The sequence below is a fragment of the Oryctolagus cuniculus genome, chromosome 18, assembly GCF_964237555.1.
Source record: "Oryctolagus cuniculus chromosome 18, mOryCun1.1, whole genome shotgun sequence".
Classification (NCBI taxonomy): domain Eukaryota; kingdom Metazoa; phylum Chordata; class Mammalia; order Lagomorpha; family Leporidae; genus Oryctolagus; species Oryctolagus cuniculus.
This window is the reverse complement of record NC_091449.1, coordinates 27441306-27461418: the sequence shown is the minus strand read 5'-3', so window position 1 is coordinate 27461418 and position 20113 is coordinate 27441306.

Below are 20113 nucleotides of genomic sequence, written 5' to 3'. Positions count from 1 at the left end.
AGGGTTTGGGTTAAGGCTAGGGTTAGGATCAGGTTTGGTTTAGGTCTAGGTTTAGGGTTAGTGTTAGGGCTAGGTTTAGGGTTAGGTTTAGCATCAGAGCTAGGGTTAGGGTTATTGTTAGGGCTAGCATTAGGGTTAGGTTTATGGTTAGAGCTATTGTTAGGATTAGGGCTAGGGTTAGGGTTAGGTCTAGTGTTATGATTAGGGTTATGGCTAGGATTTGGGTAGGGTAAGGTATAGGGCAAGGACTGGCGTTATGATTCCTGCCAGGGCTAAATCTAAGGCTTGGTTAACATTAGGGCTAAGCCTAATGCTATGGCTAGGGTCAGGTTTAGGTTTGGTGTTAGGGCTTTGGTTAGGGTTAGGTCTGGGGCTAGGGCTAGGACTTGGGATAGGGTTAGGGTTTGGTTTAGGGTTAAGTTTAGGGCTAGTGTTTGGATTAGGGTTAGGACTAGGGCTAGTTCTAGGACTACAGTTAGGGTTAGGTGTAAGGCTAGTGTTAGTGTTGGTGCTAGGGTTAGGGATTGGGATAGGGTTAGGGTTAGGTCTAGGTTCAGGGTTAGGGTTAGGGTTAGGGCTAGTATTAGGATTAGGTTTAGGGCTAGCACTAGTTCTAGGACTATGGTTAATGTTAGGTTAGTAGGGCTAATGCTAGTGTTAGTGCTAGGATTAGTGATAGTGATAGGGTTAGGGATAGGGTTAACGTTAGGGCTAGGGTTAGTGCTAGGGTTAGGTCTAGTGTTAGGATTAGGGCTAGGGTTTGATTTCGGATTTGTGTTAGAGTTAGGGCTAGTGTTAGTGTTTGGGCTAGGTTTAGGGTTAGGGTTAGGGACACAGTTAGGGATAAGGTTAGGGCTAGGTTTAGGTTTAAGGTCAGGACTAGGATTAGAGTTAGGGTTATGGTGTGGGCTAGGGTTGGGTTAGTGTTAGGGCTAGGGTTAGGGTTCTGGTTAGTGTTATGGCTAGGGTTAGGGTTAGGGTTAGGGCTAGGGTTAAGGTTACTTCTATTGTTAGGGTTATGGCTAGTGTTAGGGTTAGGGTTAGGGCTAGTGTTATGTTTAGGGCTAGGGTTAGGATTAGGTTCAGAGTTAGGGCTGGGGTTATGGTTAGGGTTATGGCTAGGTCTATATCTAAGGCTAGGGTTATGATTAAGGCTAAGCCTATTTCTAGGCCTGTGATAGACATTGGGTTGGGGTTAGGTTTGGTTTAGTGTTAGGGTTAGGGTTAGTGTTAGGGCTAGTGTTAGGGTTAGGTTTAGTGTTAGGGTTACGGCTAAGTGTTAGTGTTAGGGCTAGGATTGGGGTTAGGGTTAGTGTTAGGGTTAGAGTTAGTGTTAGGGTTAGAGTTGAGGTTAGGGCTAGGGTAAGGTTTATCGTTAGTGCTAGGTCTTGGTTTAGGGTTAGTCTTAGGGCTAGAGTTATGGTTAGTGTTAGTGTTAGGGCTAGAGATAGGATTAGTGTTAGGTCTAGTATTAGGGTTAGGGTTAGGGTTAGGGTTAGGGTTAGGGTTAGGGTTAGGGTAGGGTTTAGTTTAGTATTAGGGTTTGGTCTAGCGATAGGGTTAGGGTTCCAGCTAGTGTTAGGGTAGGGTTTGGGCTTGGGTTAGGGTTAGGGTTAGGGTTAGTGTTAGCGTTAGGGCTAGTGTTAGGATTAGGGTTAGGGCTAGTATTAGGGTTAGGGTTAGGGGTAGGTTTAAGTTTAGTGATAGCGTTAGGTCTAGTGATAGGGTTAGGGTTCCAGCTAGTGTTAGGGTAGGGTTTGGTTTTTGATAGGGTTAGAGTTCTGGTTAGTGTTAGGGTAGGGTTAGGGCTAGGTTTAGGGCTATGGTGAGGGTTAGCATTAGTGATAGGTCTAGGGTTAGTGTTAAGGCTAGTTTATGATTAGGGCTAGTGTTAGGGGTAGGGTTAAGTTTAGTGTTAACGTTAGGTCTAGTGATAGGTTTAGCATTCCGGTTAGTGTTAGGGTAGGGTTAGGGTTAGGTTTAGGGTTAGGTTTAAGGTTAGTTTTAGGGTTATGTCTAGTGTTAGATTTATGGCCATGTTTAGGGTTAGTGTTGGGGCTAGGGTTAGGGTTAGGGTTAGTGTTAGGGTTAGGACTAGTGTTAGTGTTATTACTAGGTTTAGGGTTAGGGTTAGGGTTAGGTTAGGTTAGCGTTAAGGCTAGGGCTAGGGTTAAGTTTAGTGTTAGCATTAGTTCTAGCATTAGGGTTCAGGCTAGTGTGATGATTAGGTGTAGTGTTATGATTAGGGATAGTGTTATGGTTAGGTTTAAGTTAGTGTTAGGGTTTGGTCTAGTTTTAGGATAGGGCTAGGGTAAGGTTTGGGTTAGTGTTATGGTTAGGGCTTGTTTTAGTGTTAGGGCTAGGTTTAGGTTAGGATTAGGGCAAGGTTTAGGTTTAGGGTTAGGGCTAGGGTTACGGTTAGAGTTAGGGCTAGGTCAATGTCTAAGGCTAGGGTTATGATTAGGGCTAAGCCTAGGCTAGGGCTAGTGATAGACCTTGGGTTAGGGTTAGGGTTGGTTTAGGGCTAGGGTTAGTATTAGGGTTAGGACTAGGGCTAGTTCTTGGACTATGGTTAGGTATAGGTGTAGGGCTAGTGCTAGTGTTAGAGCTAGGGTTTGGGATAGGGATAGGGTTAGGGTTAAGGTTAGGGTTTCAGTTAGGTTTAAATTTAGGGCTAGTATAGGATTAGGGTTAGGGCTAGTGCTAGTTCTAGGACTATGGTTAGGGTTAAGTGTAGGGTTAGTGCTAGTGTTAGTGCTAGGGTTCGGGATAGGGATAGGTTTAAGTTTAGGGTTAGGGTTAAGGCTAGATTTAGGATAAGGTCTAGCCTTAGCACTAAGGCTAGGGTTGGGTGTGAGCCAAGGTTAAGTTTAGGGTTAGGATTAGGGTTAGTTCTATTTCTTGGGATAGGTTTAGGGCTAGGGCTAGGATTTAGGCTAGGGTTAGGGCTAGTGTTAGTGCTAGGGCTAGTCTAGGACTGTGGTTAGGGTTAGGGTTAGGTTCAGGGTTAGGGTTAGGGTTAAGTTTAGGGCTAGTATTAGGATTAGGTTTAGGGCTATGGCTAGTTCTAGGACTACAGTTAGGGTTAAGTGTAGGGCTAGTGTTAGTGTTAGTGCTAGGGATAGGGATTGGGTTAGAGTTAGCATTAGGGTTAAGGCTAGAATTAGTACTAATGCTAGGGTTGGGTTAGAGCTAGGTTTAGGGTTAAGTGTAGGGCTAGTGTTAGTGCTAGGGATAGGGATTGGGATTGGGTTAGGGTTAGCATTAGGGTTAAGTCTAGAATTAGTACTAATGCTAGGGTTGGGTTAGAGCTAGGTTTAGGGTTAGTGTTAGGGTTAGGGTTAGGGTTAGAGTTAGGATTATTTCTTGGTTTTGGGTTAGATGTAGGGCTAGGACTAAGGCTAGGGTTAGGATTAGGGCTAGGGTTAGGGCTAGGGTTAGGCTTTGTGTTTGGGCTAGTTTTAGAGTTACGGTTTGGGCTAGAGCTATGGTTAGGTCTAGGTTTAGGGTTAGGACTAGGGCTAGGTCTAGTGTCAGGGTTGGAGTTAATGCTTGTGTTTGGGTTAGGTCCAGGGCAAGTTCTAGGACTAGGGCTAGGGTGAGGGTTAATGTTAGGGTTAGGGCTAGGGTTAGGGTTAGGGTTAGCGTTAGGGCTAGGGTTAGTGTTAGAGTTAGGTGTAGTGTTAGGATTAGGGCTAGTGTTTGATTTAGGGATTGTTAGGGTTAGGGCTAGTGTTAGGGATAAGGTTAGGTCTAGGTTTAGGTTTAGTGTTAGGGCTAAGCTTAGAGTTAGGGTTAGGGTTGGGCTAGGGTTAGGGTTAGTGTTAGGGCTAGGTTTAGGGTTAGGGTGAGGGCTAGGGTTAGGGATAAGGTTAGGTCTAGGTTTAGGTTTAGTGTTAGGGCTAAGCTTAGAGTTAGAGTTAGGGTTGGGTTATGGTTAGGGTTAGTGTTAGGGATAGGGCTAGGATTCTGGTTAGTGTTACAGCTAGGGTTAGTGTTAGGGTGGGGGCTAGGGAAAGGGTTTAGGGGTAGGGTTAGGGTTACGATTATGGTTAGGGTTACGGTTAGGGCTAGTGTTATGGTTAGAGGTAGGGTTAGGATTAGGTTTAGGTTATGGTTAGGGTTAGGGCTAGGGTTAGTGTTAGGTTTAGGGCTACGTCTATGTCTAAGGCTAGGGTTATGATTAGGGCTAAGCCTAGTGCTAGGGCTAGTGATAGACTTAGAATTGGGGGTAGGGTTGGTTTAGGATTAGCGTTAGGTTTAGGTTTAGGGCTAGGATTAGGGTTAGGGCTAGGGCTAGAGTTAGGGCTAGGGCTAGGGTTAGGACTATTATTATATTAGGTTTAGGGTTAGGGTTAGGGTTAGGGTTAGGGTTAGGGCTGGTGTTATGATTAATTCTGGAGTTAGGTTTGGGTAAGTTTAATGCTAGAGTGAGTTCTAGTGATATGGTTAGGGTTCCAATTAGTGTTAGGGTTAGGAATAGTGCTAGGGTTAGGGTTAGGGTTAGGGTTATTGTTAGGGTTAGGGCTAGTGTTAGTGTTAGTACTAGGTTTGCATTTGGGTTTGGGTTAGAGTTAGGGTTAGGGTTAGGGCTAGTGTTAGGGCTAGGGTTAGGTTAGGACTGGGTTAGGGTTAGGGTTAGGGCTAGGGTTTTGGTTAGCTTTACGGCTAGGATTAGGGTTAGTATTAGAGTTAGGGCTAGAGTTAGGCTTAGTTTTAGGGCTAGGTTTATTGTTAGTGTTAGAGCTAGGGTTAGGGTTATGGTTAGGGCTAGTGTTATGATTAGGGCTAGGGTTAGGATTAGGTTTAGGTTTAGGGTTAGGGTTAGGGATCGGGATAGGGATAGGGATAGGGTTAGGGTTAGGGTTAGCGTTAGGGTAAGGGTTAGGGTTAGGGTTAGGATTATTTACTGTGTTAGTGTTAGGGCTAGTTTTAGGGTTAGGGTTAGTGTTAGGTTTAACGTTAGGGTTATGGCTAGGGTTAGCTTTATGGTTAAGGCAAGGGCTAGGGTTAGGATTATGGATAGGTTTAGGGCTAGTTTTAGGCTTATGGTTAGGGCTAGGTTTAGGGTTAGGGCTTGTTTTAGAGTTGGCAATAGGGCTAGATTTAGGGTTAGGTTTAGGTTAGGACTAGGGTTAGGGTTAGTGTTATGGTTAGGGCTAGGGTTAGGGTTTGTGCTAGTGTTTTGATCAGGGTAGGATTAGGGTTAGGTTTACGTTTACTGTTAGGGTTAGATCTAGTGTTTGGGTTAGGGCTTGTGTTAGTGTTATGGCTAGGTTTAGGGTTAGGCTTAGGGTTAGGGCTACGTCTGTGTCTATGGCTAGAGTTATGATTAGGGCTAAGCCTGGTGCTAGGGCTAGTTGTAGACTTAGGTTTTGGGTTAGGGTTGGTTTTGGGTTAGGGTTAGGGATAGGGTTAAAATTAGGGCTAAGGTTAGAGTTAGGGATCGGTTTAGGGCTAGCGTTAGGGTTAGGGTTAGTGTCAGTGTTAGGGCTGGACATAGGGTTAGTGTTGGTGTTAGGTCTAGACATAGGGCTAGGGTTAGGGCTATGGTTAGGTTTAGGATTAGGGCAAGGGTTAGGGTTAGGGTAGCGTTACAGCTAGGGTTAGGGTTAGTGTTAGGGGTAGTGTTATGATTAGGGCTAGGGTTAGGATTAGGTTTAGGGTTAGGGTTAGGGTTAGTGTTAGGGTTAGGGTTAAGGCTAGGACTAGGGTCAGAGTTAGGGTTAGGGTTAGGATTAGGGTTAGGTTTATGTTAGGGCTAGGGTTATGGTTAGGCTTAGGTTTAGGGCTAGTGCTAGGGTTAGGGTTAGGGCTGTGTTGTGATCAGGGCTAGGGTTAGGGTTAGGTTTAAGTTTAGTATTAGGGTTAGTCTAGTGTTATAATTACGGCTAGGTTTAGGGTAGGATTAGTGTTAGTGTTAGTGTTAGGGCTGGTGTTAGTGTTAGGGCTTGATTTAGCGTTAATGCTAGGGCTAGGATTAGGTTTAGGGTTAGGTTTAGGTCTAGGTTTAGGGTTAGGTCTAGGTTTAGGGTTAGGTTTGTGTTAGAGTTAGGGCTAGCATTAGTGTTAGGGCTAAGCTTATTGTTAGGGTTAGGGCTAGGGTTAGAGTTATGGTTAGAGATAGGACTAGGGTTAGGGTTGGTTTAGGGTTAGGGTTAGCGCTAGGATTAGGGTTAGGGTTAGGGTTAGGGTTAGGGTTAGGGTTAGTGCTAGGGTTAGAATTTGTGTTTGGGTTAGGGCTAGGGTTAGGGTTTGGTCTAGTGTTATGATTAGGGCTAGGGCTAGAGTTAGGTTTAGGGCCAGATAGGGTTAGGGTTAGGTTTAGGGCTAGGGTTTGGGTTAGGGTTAATGTTACGGCTAGGGTTATGGTTAGGTTTAGGCCTAGCATGAGTGTTAGGTTTAAGGGTTAGGGCTAGGGTTAGCGTTAGAGTTAGGGCTAGGGATAGGTTTAGTGTTAGGGCTAGGGTTAGAGTTAGTGTTAGGGATAGGGTTAGGGTTAGGGTCAGCATTATGACTAGGATTAGGTTTACGGCTAGGTCTAGGGTTACGCTTAGGGTTAGGGTTAGGCTACAGTTTGATTTAGGGCTAGGGTTAGGGTTAGGGATAGGTCTAGTGTTATAATTAGGGCTAGGGTAGCATTAGCTTTAGGGTTAAGGTTAGGGTTAGGGTTAGAATTAGGGTAAGGGCTAGGTCTATGTCTTAGGCTAGTGTTATGATTAAGGCTAAACTTAGTGCTAGGGCTATGGTTAGTGATATACTTGGGTTGGGTTTAGGGATTGGTTTAGGATTAGGGTTAGGGGTAGGACTAATAATTGTGTTAGGGCTGGGTTTAGGGTTAGGGTTTGTGTTAGGGTTAAGGTTAGGGCTTGGGCTAGGGTTAGGGTTTGGGTTAAGGGTAGGGCTAGGGTTATGGTTGCTTTAGGTCTGAGTTTATGATTAGTGTTAGGGCTAGGTTTGGCGTTATGGTTAGGGTTAGGGCGAGGATTAGGGTTAGGTTTATGTTCAGAGCTAGTGTTAGGGTTCAGGCTAGGGTTTAGGGTTAGGACTAATGTTATGATTAGGGTTATGCATGCAGCTTCTCAGACCACAGCGGGATGAAGCTGGAAATTAGCAACTCAGGAAACCCCAGAAAGTATGCAAATACATGGAGACTGAACAACATACTCCTGAATGAACACTGGGTCATTCAAGAAATCAAAAGAGAAATCAAAAACTTTCTGGAAGTAAATGAAGACAACAACACAACATATCAAAACTTATGGGATACAGCAAAAGCAGTATTGAGAGGCAAATTTATAGCAATAGGTGCCTATATCAAGAAATTGGAAAGGCACCAAATAGATGAGCTTTCAGCGCACCTCAAGGACCTAGAAAAACTGCAGCAAACCAAACCCAAATCTAGTAGGAGAAGAGAAATAATTAAAACCAGAGAAGAAATTAACAGGATTGAATCCAAAAAAACATTACAAAAAATCAGCCAAGCGAGAAGCTGGGTTTTTGAAAAAATAAACAAAATTGACACCCCATTGGCCCAACTAACGAAAAAAAGAAAAGACCCAAATCAATAAAATCAGAGATGAAAAAGGAAACATAACAACAGACACCACAGAAATAAAAAGAATCATCAGAAATTACTACAAGGACCTGTATGCCAGCAAACAGGAAACTATCAGAAATGGATTGATTCCTGGACACATGCAATCTACCAAAATTGAACCATGAAGACATCGAAAACCTAAATAGACCCATAACTGAAACAGAAATTGAAACAGTAATAAAGGCCCTCCCAACAAAGAAAAGCCCAGGACCAGATGGATTCACTGCTGAATTCTACCAGACATTTAAAGAAGAACTAATCCCATTTCTTCTCAAACTATTCAGAACAATCGAAAAAGAGGGAATCCTCCCAAATTCTTTCTATGAAGCCAGCATCACCTTAATCCCTAAGCCAGAGAAAGATGCAGCACTGAAAGAAAATTACAGACCAATATCCCTGATGAACATAGATGCAAAAATCCTCAATAAAATTCTCGCCAATAGAATACAACAACACATCAGGAAAATCATCCACCCAGACCAAGTGGGATTCATCCCTGCTATGCAGGGATGGTTCAACATTCGCAAATCAATCAATGTGATTCACCACATTAACAGACTGCAGAAGAAAAACCATATGGTTATCTCAATTGATGCAGAGAAAGCATTTGATAAAATTCAAAACCCTTTCATGATGAAAACTCTAAGCAAATTGGGTATAGAAGGAACATTCCTCAATATAATCAAAGCAATTTATAAAAAACCCACAGCCAGCATCCTATTGAATGGGGAAAAGTTGGAAGCATTTCCACTGAAATCTGGCACCAGGCAGGGATGCCCACTCTCACCACTGCTATTTAACATAGTTCTGGAAGTTTTAGCTAGAGCCATCAGACAAGAAAAAGAAATCAAAGGAATACAAATCAAGAAGGAAGAAGTCAAACTATCCCTCTTTGCAGACGATATGATTCTGTACTTAGAGAATCCAAAGAACTCTACTAAGAGACTATTGGAACTCATAGAGGAGTTTGGCAAAGTAGCAGGATATAAAATCAATGCACAAAAATCAACAGCCTTTGTATACACAAGCAATGCCATGACTGAGAAAGAACTGCAAATTCAATCCCATTCACAATAGCTACAAAAACAATCAAATACCTTGCAATAAACTTAACCAAGGACGTTAAGGATCTCTACGATGAAAATTACAAAATCTTAAAGAAAGAAATAGAAGAGGATACCAAAAAATGGAAAAATCTTCCATGCTCATGGATTGGAAGAATCAACATCATCAAAATGTCCATTCTCCCAAAAGCAATTTATAGATTCAATGCAATCCCAATCAAGATACCAAAGACATTCTTCGCAGATCTAGAAAAAATGATGCTGAAATTCATATGGAGGCACGAGAGACCTCGAATAGCTAAAGCAATCTTGTACAACAAAAACAAAGCCGGAGGCATCACAATACCAGACTTCAGGACATACTACAGGGCAGTTGTAATCAAAACAGCATGGTACTGGTACAGAAACAGATGGATAGACCAATGGAACAGAATTGAAACACCAGAAATCAACCCAAACATCTACAGCCAACTTATATTTGATCAAGGATCTAAAACTAATTCCTGGAGCAAGGACAGTCTATTCAATAAATGGTGCTGGGAAAACTGGATTTCCACGTGCAGAATCATGAAGCAAGACCCCTACCTTACACCTTACACAAAAATCCACTCAACGTGGATTAAAGACCTAAATCTATGACCTGACACCATCAAGTTACTAGACAACATTGGAGAAACCCTTCAAGATATTGGCACAGGCAAAGAATTTCTGGAAAAGACCCGGGAGGCACAGGCAGTCAAAGCCAAAATCAACTATTGGGATTGCATCAAATTGAGAAGTTTCTGTACTGAAAAAGAAACAGTCAGGAGAGTGAAGAGACAACCGACAGAATGGGAAAAAATATTTGCAAACTATGCAACAGATAAAGGGTTAATAACCAGAATCTACAAAGAGATCAAGAAACTCCACAAAAACAAAACCAACAACCCACTTAAGAGATGGGCGAAGGACTTCAATAGACATTTTTCAAAAGAGGACATCCAAATGGCCAACAGGCACATGAAAAAATGTTCAAGGTCACTAGCAATCAGGGAAATGCAAATCAAAACCACAATGAGGTTTCACCTCACCCCGGTTAGAATGGCTCACATACAGAAATCTACCAACAACAGATGCTGGCGAGGATGTGGGGAAAAAGGGACACTATCCCACTGTTGGTGGGAATGCAAACTGGTCAAGCCACTATGGAAGTCAGTCTGGAGATTCCTCAGAAACCTTAAGATAACCCTACCATTCGAACCAGCCATCCCACTCCTTGGAATTTACCCAAAGGAGTTTAAATTGACAAACAAAAAAATGGTCTGCACCCTAATGTTTATTGCAGCACAATTCACAATAGCCAAGACCTGGAACCAACCTAAATGCCCATCAATGGTAGACTGGATAAAGAAATTATGGGATATGTATTCTTTAGAATACTATACCGCAGTAAGAAACAACGAAATCCAGTCATTTGCAACAAAATGGAGGAATCTGGAACACATCATGCTGAGTGAAGTAAGCCAGTCCCAAAGGGACAAATACCATATGTTCTCCCTGATCAGTGACAACTGACTGAACACCAAAAAGGAAACCTCCTGAATTGAAATGGACACTATGAAATGGTGACTTGATCAGCATAGCCCTGACTGCTAATGGACAACTTAATACATTATCCCTCTTAGTATTTTTTTTGTCTGTTCTACTTAATATGACTGGTTTAATTCTGTAATTAATACACAGTTATTCTTAAGTGTTGAAAATTAACTGAAATGTGATCCCTGTTAAACATAAGAGTGGGAATAAGAGAGGGAAGAGATGTATAATTTGGGGCATGCTCGGGCTGACTTGCCCCAATTGGTAGAGTTGGAAACATACCAGGGGATTCCAATTCAATCCCATCAAGGTGGCATGTGCCAATGCCATCTCGCTATTCCAAGTGATCAATTTCAGTTCACAATTGATCATAATGAAAGGACTAAGAGTCAAAGGGAGCACATAAACAAGTCTAGTACCTGCTAACACTAACCGATAGAATAAATAAAGGGGAGAGTGATCCAACATGGGAAGTGAGATACTCAGCAGACTCATAGAATGGCGGATGTCCTAAATAGCACTCTGGCCTCAGAATCAGCCCTAAAGGCACTCGGATCTGGCTGAAAAGCCCATGAGAGTATTTCAGGCATGGAAAGCCAAGACACTCTGGCAAAAAGATCTCTGTCAGTGAGATCCCAGTGGAAAGAACAGGTCTTCAAAGAGGGAGGTGCCTTTCTCTGAAGAGAGGAGAGAACCTCCACTTTGACTATGACCGTGTCTAAACAAGATAAGAGTCGGAGAACTCAAGGGGCTTCCATAGCCTTGGAAACTCATGACTGGTGCATAGGGAGATTACTGATGCCATAAACAGGAGTGTCAATTTGTAAAGTCAACAACAGGAGTCACTGTGCACTTACTCCTCATGTAGGATCTCTGTCCTTAATGTGCTGTACACTGAGGCTTAATGCTATAATGAGTACTCAAACAGTATATTTCACTTTGTGTTTCTATGGGGGTGCAAACGATTGAAATCTTTACTTAATGTACACTAAACTGATCTTCTGTAAAAAAAAAAAAAGAAAAGAAATGGTTAGGGTTATGTTTAGGATTAGGGTTAGGGTAAGGTTTAGTGCAAGGGTTAGTGTTAGGATTCTTCCAGGGCTAAATCTAAGGCTTGGTTAACATTAGGGCTAAGCCCAATACTACAGCTAGGGTCAGGTTTAGGATTGGGGTTAGGGCTTCGGGCTTCGGTTAGGGTTAGGTCTGGGGCTAGGCCTAGGACTTGGGATAGGGTTAGGATTAGGGTTAAGTTTAGGGCTAGTGTTAGGATTAGGGTTAGGACTAGGGCTAGTTCTAGGACTATGGTTAGGGTTAGGTGTAGGGCTAGTGTTAGTGTTGGTGCTAGGGTTAGGGATTGGGATAGGGTTAGGGTTAGGTCTAGGTTCAGGGTTAGGGTAAGGGTTAGGTTTCGGGCTAGTATTAGGATTAGGTTTAGGGCTAATGCTAGTTCTATGACTACAGTTAAGGTTAGGTGTAGGGCTAGTGCTCGTGCTAGTGTTAGTGCTAGGGTTAGGGATAGGGATAGGGATAGGGTTAGGTTTAGAGTTAGGGTTAAGGCTAGATTTAGGGTAAGGTTTAGCGTTAGCACTAAGGCTAGGGTTGGGTGAGAGCCAGGGTTAAGGTTAGGGTTAGGGTTAGGATTAAGGTGAGGGCTATTTCTTGGGTTAGGTTTAGGTCTAGGCCTAGGAGTAAGGCTAGGGTTAGGGTTAGGGTTAGGGTTATGGCTAGGGCTAATTCTAGGACTGTGGTTAGGGTTAGGTGTAGGGTCGTGCTAGTGTTAGTGCTAGGGTTATGGTAAGGGATTGGGTTAGGGTTAGGTTTAGAGTTAAGGTTAGATTTAGCGTAAGGTCTAGCGTTAGCACTAAGTCTAGTGTTGGGTTAGAGCTAGGGTTAGGGTTAGGGTTAGGGTTAGGGTTAGGGTTATTTTTTGGGTTTGGTTTAGGTTTAGGGCTAAGACTAAGGCTATGGTTAGGGTTAGGATTAGGGCTAGGTTTAGGGCTAGGGTTAGGCTAAATGTTAGGGCTAGTTTTAGAGTTACAGTTTGTTTTAGAGCTAGGGTTAGTACTAGGTTTAGGGTTATGACTAGGGCTAGGTCTAGTGTCAGGGTTAGAGTTAACGCTTGTTTATGGGTTAGGTCCAGGGCAAGTTCTAGGACTAGGGCTAGGTTGAGTGTTAATGTTAGTGTTAGGGCTAGGGTTAGTGTTACGGTTAACGTTAGGGCTAGTATTAGTGTTAGGGTGAGGTCTAGGGTTAGGATTAGGACTAGGGTTTGATTTAGGGATTGTGTTAGGGCTAGTGTTAGTGTTAGGGTTAGGTTTAGGGTTAGGGTTAGGGCTGCGGTTAGGGATAAGTTTAGGGCTAGGTTTTGGTTTAGGGTCGGGGCTAGGATTAGAGTTAGGGTTATGGTGTGGGCTAGGGTTAGGGTTAGTGTTAGGGCTAGGGTTAGGGTTCTGGTTAGCGTTATGGCTAGGGTTAGGGTTAGGGTTAGGGTTAGTGGTATGATTAGGGCCAGGGTTAGGATTAGGTTTAGAATTTGTCCTGTGGTTATGGTTAGGGTTATGGCTAGGTCTATATCTAAGGCTAGGGTTATGATTAGGGCTAAGCCTAGTACTAGGGCTTGTGATAGACATAGGGTTGGGGTTAGGGTTGGTTTAGTGTTAGGGTTAGGGTTAGTGTTAGGGCTAGTGTTAGGGTTAGGTTTAGTGTTAGGGTTACTGCTAAGTTTAGTGTTAGGTCTATGTTTAGGGTTAGGGTTAGTGTTAGGGTTGGTGTTAGGGCTAGTGTTTGGGTTAGGTTTGAGGTTAGGGCTAGTGTAAGGTTTATGGTTAGGGTTAGGGTTAGTGTTAGGGCTAGGGTTTTGGTTAGTGTTAGCGTTAGGGCTAGGGTTAGGATTATGGTTAGGGATAGCATTAGGGTTAGGGGTAGGGGTAAGTTTAAGTTTAGTGTTAGCTTTAGGTCTAGTGATAGGGTTAGGTTTCTCATTGATGTTAGGGTAGGGTTTGGTCTAGTGATAGGGTTAGGGTTCTGGTTAGTGTTAGGGTAGGGTTAGGGCTAGGGTTATTTCCAGGGTGAGGGTTAGGGTTAATATTAGGTCTAGGGTTAGGGTTAGGGCTAGTGTTATGATTAGGGCTAGCATTAGGGGTAGGGTTAAGTTGAGTGTTAGCATTAGGTCTAGTGATAGGGTTAGTATTCCGGTTAGTGTTAGGGTAAGCTTAGGGTTAGGGTTACGGTTAGGGTTAGTGTTAAGGTTAGTGTTAGGGTTAGGTTTAGTGTTAGGATTATGGCTAAGTTTAGGGTTAGGGCTTGGGCTAGGGCTAGGGTTAGGGTTAGTGTTAGGGTTAGGGCTAGTGTTAGTGTTAGGGTTAGAGTTAGGGCTATGTTTAGGTTAGGGTTAAGGCTAGGGCTAGGTTTAGGGTTAAGTTTACTATTAGTTCTAGTGTTATAGTTCGGGGTAGTGTGATGATTGGGATAGGGTTTTGATTAGGGCTAGTGTTATGGTTAGGGTTAAGTTAGTGTTAGGGTTAGGTCTAGTGTTAGCATTAGGGCTAGGGTAAGGTTTGGGTTAATGTTATGGTTAGGGCTTGTGTTATGGTTAGGGCTAGTTTTAGGTTAGGATTAGGGCAAGGTTTAGGTTTAGGGTTAGGGCTAGGGTTACGGTTAGAGTAAGGGCTAGGTCTATGTCTAAGGCTAGGGTTATGATTAGGGCTAAGCCCAGTCCTAGGGCTACTGATATTCCTTGGGTTAGGGTTAGGGTTGGTTTAGGGCTAGGGTTAAGGTTGGTTTAGGGCTAAGTTTAGTGTTAGTGTTAGGGATAGGTTTAGGGTTAGAGTTAGCATTAGGGCTAGGGTTAGGGTTAGGGTTAGGGCTAGGATTAGGGTTAGATTTAGTGTTAGGGCTAGGGTTACGGTAATTGTTAGTCTAGGATTAGGGTTAGGGCTAGTGTTCGGGTTACGGCTAAGGTTAGTGTTAGGGCTAGTGTAATGATTAGGGATAGGGTTAGGGTTATGGTTAGATTTATTGTTAGGATTAGGGTAATGTTTAGGGCAAGGGTTAGGGTTAGGATTATAGCCAGGTCTAGATCTAAAGCTTGGTTTAACATTAGTGCTAAGCCCAATGCTAGGGCCAGGGTTAGGTTTAGGTTTGGGGTTAGTGCTTTGTTTAGGGTTAGGTCTGGAGCTAGGGTTAGTACTTGGGATAGGGTTATTGTTAGGATTAGGTTTAAGTTTAGGGCTAGTGTTAGGAATAGAGTTAGATATAGGGCTAGTTCTAGGTCTATGGTTAGGGTTAGGTGTAGGGCTAGTGTTAGTGTTAGTGCTAGGGTTTGGGATAGGCATAGGGTTAGGGTTAGGGCTAGGTTCAGGGGTAGGGTTAGGGTTAGGGTTTGGGTTAGGGGTAAGTTAAGGGCTAGTATTAGGATTAGGGTTAGGGCTAGTGCTAGTTCTAGGACTATGGTTATGGTTAGGTGTAGGGCTAGTGCTAGTGTTAGTGCTAGGTTTAGAAATAGGGATAGGTTTACGGTTAGGGTTAGCATTATCACCAAGGCTAGGGTTGGATGAGAGCCAGGGTTAAGGTTAGGGTTAGGGTTAGGGTTAGTATTAGGGTTAGGGTTATTTCTTGGGATAGGTTTAGGGCTAGGGCTAGATCTAGGACTACAGTTAGGGTTAGGGTTAAGTTAGGTTCAGGGTTAGGGTTAGGTTTAGGGTTAGCATTAAGTTTAGGGCTAGTATTAAGATTAGGTTTAGGTGTTCAGTCAGTTGTCACCGATCAGGGAGAACATATGGTATTTGTCCCTTTGGGACTGGCTTATTTCACTCAGCATGATGTGTTCCAAATTCATCCATCTTGTTGCAAATGACTGGATTTCGTTGTTTCTTACTGCGGTATAGTATTCTAAAGAGTACATATCCCATAATTTCTTTATCCAGTCTACCGTTGATGGGCATTTAGGTTGGTTCCAGGTCTTGGCTATTGTGAATTGAGCTCCAATAAACATTAGGGTGCAGACAGCTTTTTTGTTTGCCAATTTAAATTCCTTTGGGTAAATTCCAAGGAGTGGGATGGCTGGGTCGAACGGTAGGGTTATCTTCAGGTTTCTGAGGAATCTCCAGACTGACTTCCATAGTGGCTTGACCAGTTTGCATTCCCACCAACAGTGGGTTAGTGTCCCTCTTTCCCCACATCCTCGCCAGCATCTGTTGTTGGTAGATTTCTGTATGTGAGCCATTCTAACCGGGGTGAGGTGAAACCTCATTGTGGTTTTGATTTGCATTTCCCTGATTGCTAGTGACCTTGAACATTTTTTCATGTGCCCGTTTGCCATTTGGATTTCCTCTTTCGACAAATGTCTATTGAGGTCCTTGGCCCATCTCTTAAGTGGGCTGTTGGTTTTGTTTTTGTGGAGTTTCTTGATCTCTTTGTAGATTCTGGTTATTAACCCTTTATCTGTGGCATAGTTTGCAAATATTTTTTCCCATTCTGTCAGTTGTCTCTTCACTCTCCTGACTGTTTCTTTTGCAGTACAGAAACTTCTCAATTAGATGCAATCCCAATAGTTGATTTTGGCTTTGACTGCCTGTGCCTCCCAGGTCTTTTCCAGAAATTCTTTGCCTGTGCCAATATCTTGAAGGGTTTCTCCAATGTTGTCTAGTAACTTGATGGTGTCAGGTCATAGATTTAGGTCTTTAATCCATGTTGAGTGGATTTTTGTGTAAGGTGTAAGGTCTTGCTGACTGACTGAACACCGAAAAGGAAACCTGTTGAAGTGAAATGGACACTATGAGAAACGATGACTTTATCAGCATAGCCCTGACTGTTAATGAACAACTTAATACATTATCCCTCTTAGTAGTTTTTTGTCTGTTCTACTTAATATGACTGGTTTAATTCTGTAATTAATACACAGTTATTCTTAAGTGTTGAAATTTAACTGAAATGTGATCCCTGTTAAACATAAGAGTAGGAATAAGAGAGGGAAGAGATGTACAATTTGGGACATGCTCAAGCTGACTTGCCCCAAATGGTAGAGTTAGATACATACCAGGGGACCCCAATTAAATCCCATCAAGGTGGTATGTACCAATGCCATCTCACCAGTCCAAGTGATGAATTTCAGTTCACAATTGATCATAATGAAAGGACTGAGAGTCAAAGGAAGCACATAAACAAGTCTAGTACCTGCTAATACTAACTGATAGAATAAAGGGGAGAGTGATCCAACATGGGAAATGAGATACTCAGCAGACTCATAGAATGGTGGATATCCTTAACAGCACTCTGGCCTCAGAATCAGCCCTAAAGGCATTCCAATCTGGCTGAAAAGCCCATGAGAGTATTTCAGGCATGGAAAGCCAAGACACTCTGGCAAAAAAAAAAAAAAAAAAAAAAAAAACCACCTAAATGAAAGATCTCTGCGAGTGAGATCCCAGTGGAAAGAACAGGTCTTCAAAGAAGGAGGTACCTGTATATTAAGATAATCGAAAATGAATCTTGATGTGAATGGAAGGGGAGAGGGAGTGGGAAAGGGGAGGGTTGTGGGTGGGAGGGACGGTAGGGGGGGGAAAGCCATTGTAACCCATGAGTCGTACTTTGGAAATTTATATTCATTAAATAAAAGATAAAAAAAAAAAGAAGGAGGTACCTTTCTCTGAAGAGAGGAGAGAACCTCCACTTTGAATATGACCTTGTCTAAACAAGATAAGAGTCGGTGAACTCAAAAGGCTTCCATAGCCTTGGAAACTCATGACTGGTGCATAGGGAGATTACTGATGCCATAAACAGGAGTGTCAATTTGTAAAGTCAACAACAGAAGTCACTGTGCACTTACTCCTCATGTAGGATCTCTGTCCTTAATGTGCTGTACATTGAGACTTAATGCTATAATGAGTACTCAAACAGTATTTTTCATTTTGTGTTTCTATGTGGGTGCAAACTGTTGAAATCTTTACTTAATGTATATTAAACTGATCTTATGTAAAAAAAAAAGAAGAAGAAATTATCAATTCCCAACTTGACTCTCACTGGGATTAAACATGACAATAGGTCTGATCTGATTTCATCATCATTTAAAAAATCATCTATTATTTTTCACTTTATGTTTGTGTGGGAGCAAACTGTTGAAATCTTTACTTAATGTATGCTAAGCTGATCTTCTGTATATAAAGAGAATCAAAAATGAATCCTCATGTGAATGGAAGGGGAGAGGGAGTAGGAAAGGGTAGGGATGTGGGTGGGAGAGACGATATGGGGTGAAGCCATTGTAATCCATAAGCCGTACTTAGGAAATTTATATTCATTAAATAAAAGTTTAAAAAAAAAGATTAGGTTTAGGGCTAGGGCTAGTTCTAGGACCTCAGTTAGGGTTAAGTGTAGGACTAGTTCTAGTGTTAGTGCTAGGGTTAGGGATATGGATTGGGTTAGGGTTAGCATTAGCATTAAGGCTAGATTTTGGGTAAAGTCTAGCGTTAGTACTGAGGCTAGGGTTGGGTTAGAGCTAGGGTTAGGGTTTAGGTTAGGGTTAGGATTATTTCTTGGTTTTGGGTTAGATGTAGGGCTAGGACTAAGGCTAGGGTTAGGGTTAGGGCTAGGGTTTGGGCTAGGGTTAGGCTTTGTGTTTGGGCTAGTTTTAGAGTTACAGTTTTGGCTAGAGCTAGGGTTAGGACTAGGCTTAGGTTTAGGATTAGGGCTAGGTCTAGTGTCAGGGTAGAGTTAATGCTTGTGTTTGGGTTAGTCCAGGCGTAGTTCTAGGACTGGGGCTAGGCGAGGGTTATTGTTAGGGCTAGGGTTAGGGTTAGTGTTAGAGGTTTAGGTTTAGGTTTAGGTTTAGGATTAGGGCTCAGGTTTGATTTAGGGATTGTGTTAGGGTTAGGGCTAGGGTTAGTGTTAGGGCTAGGTTTAGGGTTAGGGTTAGGGCTAGGGAGGGATAAGGTAAGGGCTAGGTTTAGGTTTAGGGTTAGGGCTAGGCTTAGAGTTAGGGTTAAGGTGTGGGCTAGGGTTAGGGATAGTGTTAGGACTAGGGTTAGAGTTCTGGTTAGCGTTACGGCTAGGGTTATGGCTAGAGTTAGGGTTAGGGTTAGTTCTAGGGTTAGGGTTAGGGCTAGTGTTATGATTAGGGTTACAGTTAGGGCTAGTGTTATGGTTAGGGTTAGGATTAGGTTTAGCGTTATGGTTAGGGCTAGGGTTAGTGTTAGGTTTAGGGCTACATCTATGTGTATGGCTAGGGTTATGATTTGGGCTAAGCCTAGTGCTAGGGCTAGTGATACTTAGAATTGGGGGTAGGGTTGGTTTAAGGTTAGTGTTAACTTTAGGGTTAGGGCTAGGGTTAGGGTTAAGGTTAGGGCTAGGTTTAGTGTTAGGGTTAGGGCTAGGGTTAGGGTTAGGGTTAGCGTTAGAACTAGGTTTAGGGTTAAGGTTATGGCTAGGGTAAGGGTTATGGTTAGGGTTAGAGCTTGGTTTATGGTTAGTGTTAGGGCTATTGTTATGGTTAGTGTTAGGTTAGGGCTACGGTTAGTATTAGGGTTGGGGCTAGTATTATGGTTAGGTTTAGGGTTAGGGCTAGGTTTAGTGTTAGGGTTAGTGTAGGGCTAGGCTTATGGTTAGGGGTAGTGTTATGATTAATTCTAGGGTTAGGTTTAGGTTTAGTTCTAGCTTGATGTCTAGTGATAAGGTTAGGGTTCCAGTTAGTGTTAGGGTTAGGAATACGGCTAGGGTTAGTGTTAGGGTTAGTGTTAGTGTTAGGGTTAGGGCTAATGTTAGTGTTAGGGCTAGGTTGGGGTTAGGGTTAGGGTTAGGTTTAGGGCTAGGGTTAGGTTTAGCTTTATGGCAGGGATTAAGTTTAGGATTTGGGTTAGAATTAGGGCTAGAGTTAGGGTTAGTTTTAGGGCTAGGGTTATTTAGGGTTATGGCTAGGGATAGGGTTAGGGTTAATGTTAGTTGTAGGGTTAGGGTTAGGGCTAGGGCTAAGGTTACGATTAGGGTTAGCTTTAGGGCTAGGGTTAGGGTTATGGTTAGGGCTAGGTCTGTATCTAAGGCTAGGATTATGATTAGGACTAAGCCTTGTGCTGGGGCTAGTGATAGACTTAGAGTTGGGGTTAGGGTTAATTTAGTGTCAGGGTTAGGGTTAGGGCTAGGGTTAAGGTTAGGGTTAGGGTTAAGTTTAGGGTTAAGGATAGGTCTATGTCTAAGACTAGAGTTATTGTTATGGATAGGGTTAGGGTTAGTGTTAGTGTTAGAGCTAGGGTTTGGGTTAGGGTTAGGGGTAGGATTATGGTTAGGTATAGGGTTTAAGCTATGCTTAGGGTTAGGGTTAGATTTAAGACTAGGGCTAGGTCTAAGGCTTGGTTTAAGATTAAGACTAAGCCCAATGTAAGGGCTAGTTTTAGGTTAGGGTTAGGGTTAGTGCTAGGTCTAGGGCTAGGGTTAGGGTTATGGTTAGGGTTGGGTTTAGGGTTAGGGTTAGTGCTAGAGCTAGGGTAGGGTTAGGGCTAGGGCTAGGGTTAGGTTTAGGGTTAGGGCTAGGGCTAGGGTTAGTTTAGGGTTACAGTTAGGGCTAGGGCTAGGTTTAGGGTTAGGTTAGGGCTAGTGTTTGGATTTGGGTTAGGGTTAGGGCTAGGTTTAGGGTTAGGGTTTGGGATATTGCTAGGGTTAGGGTAAAGGCTAGGGCTTTGGCTAGGGTTAGGGTTAGGGCTAGGGCTACAGTTAAGGTTAGGGCGAGGGTTACGGTTAGGGCTAGTGCAAGGTTTAGGGTTAGGTTTAGGGCTAGGGTTAGGGTTAGGGTTACGGTTAGGGCTAAGGCTAGAGTTACGGTTAGGGCTAAGGCTAGAGTTATGGCTAGGGTTAGATTAGGGTTACGGCTAGTGCTAGGGTTAGGGTTAGGGTT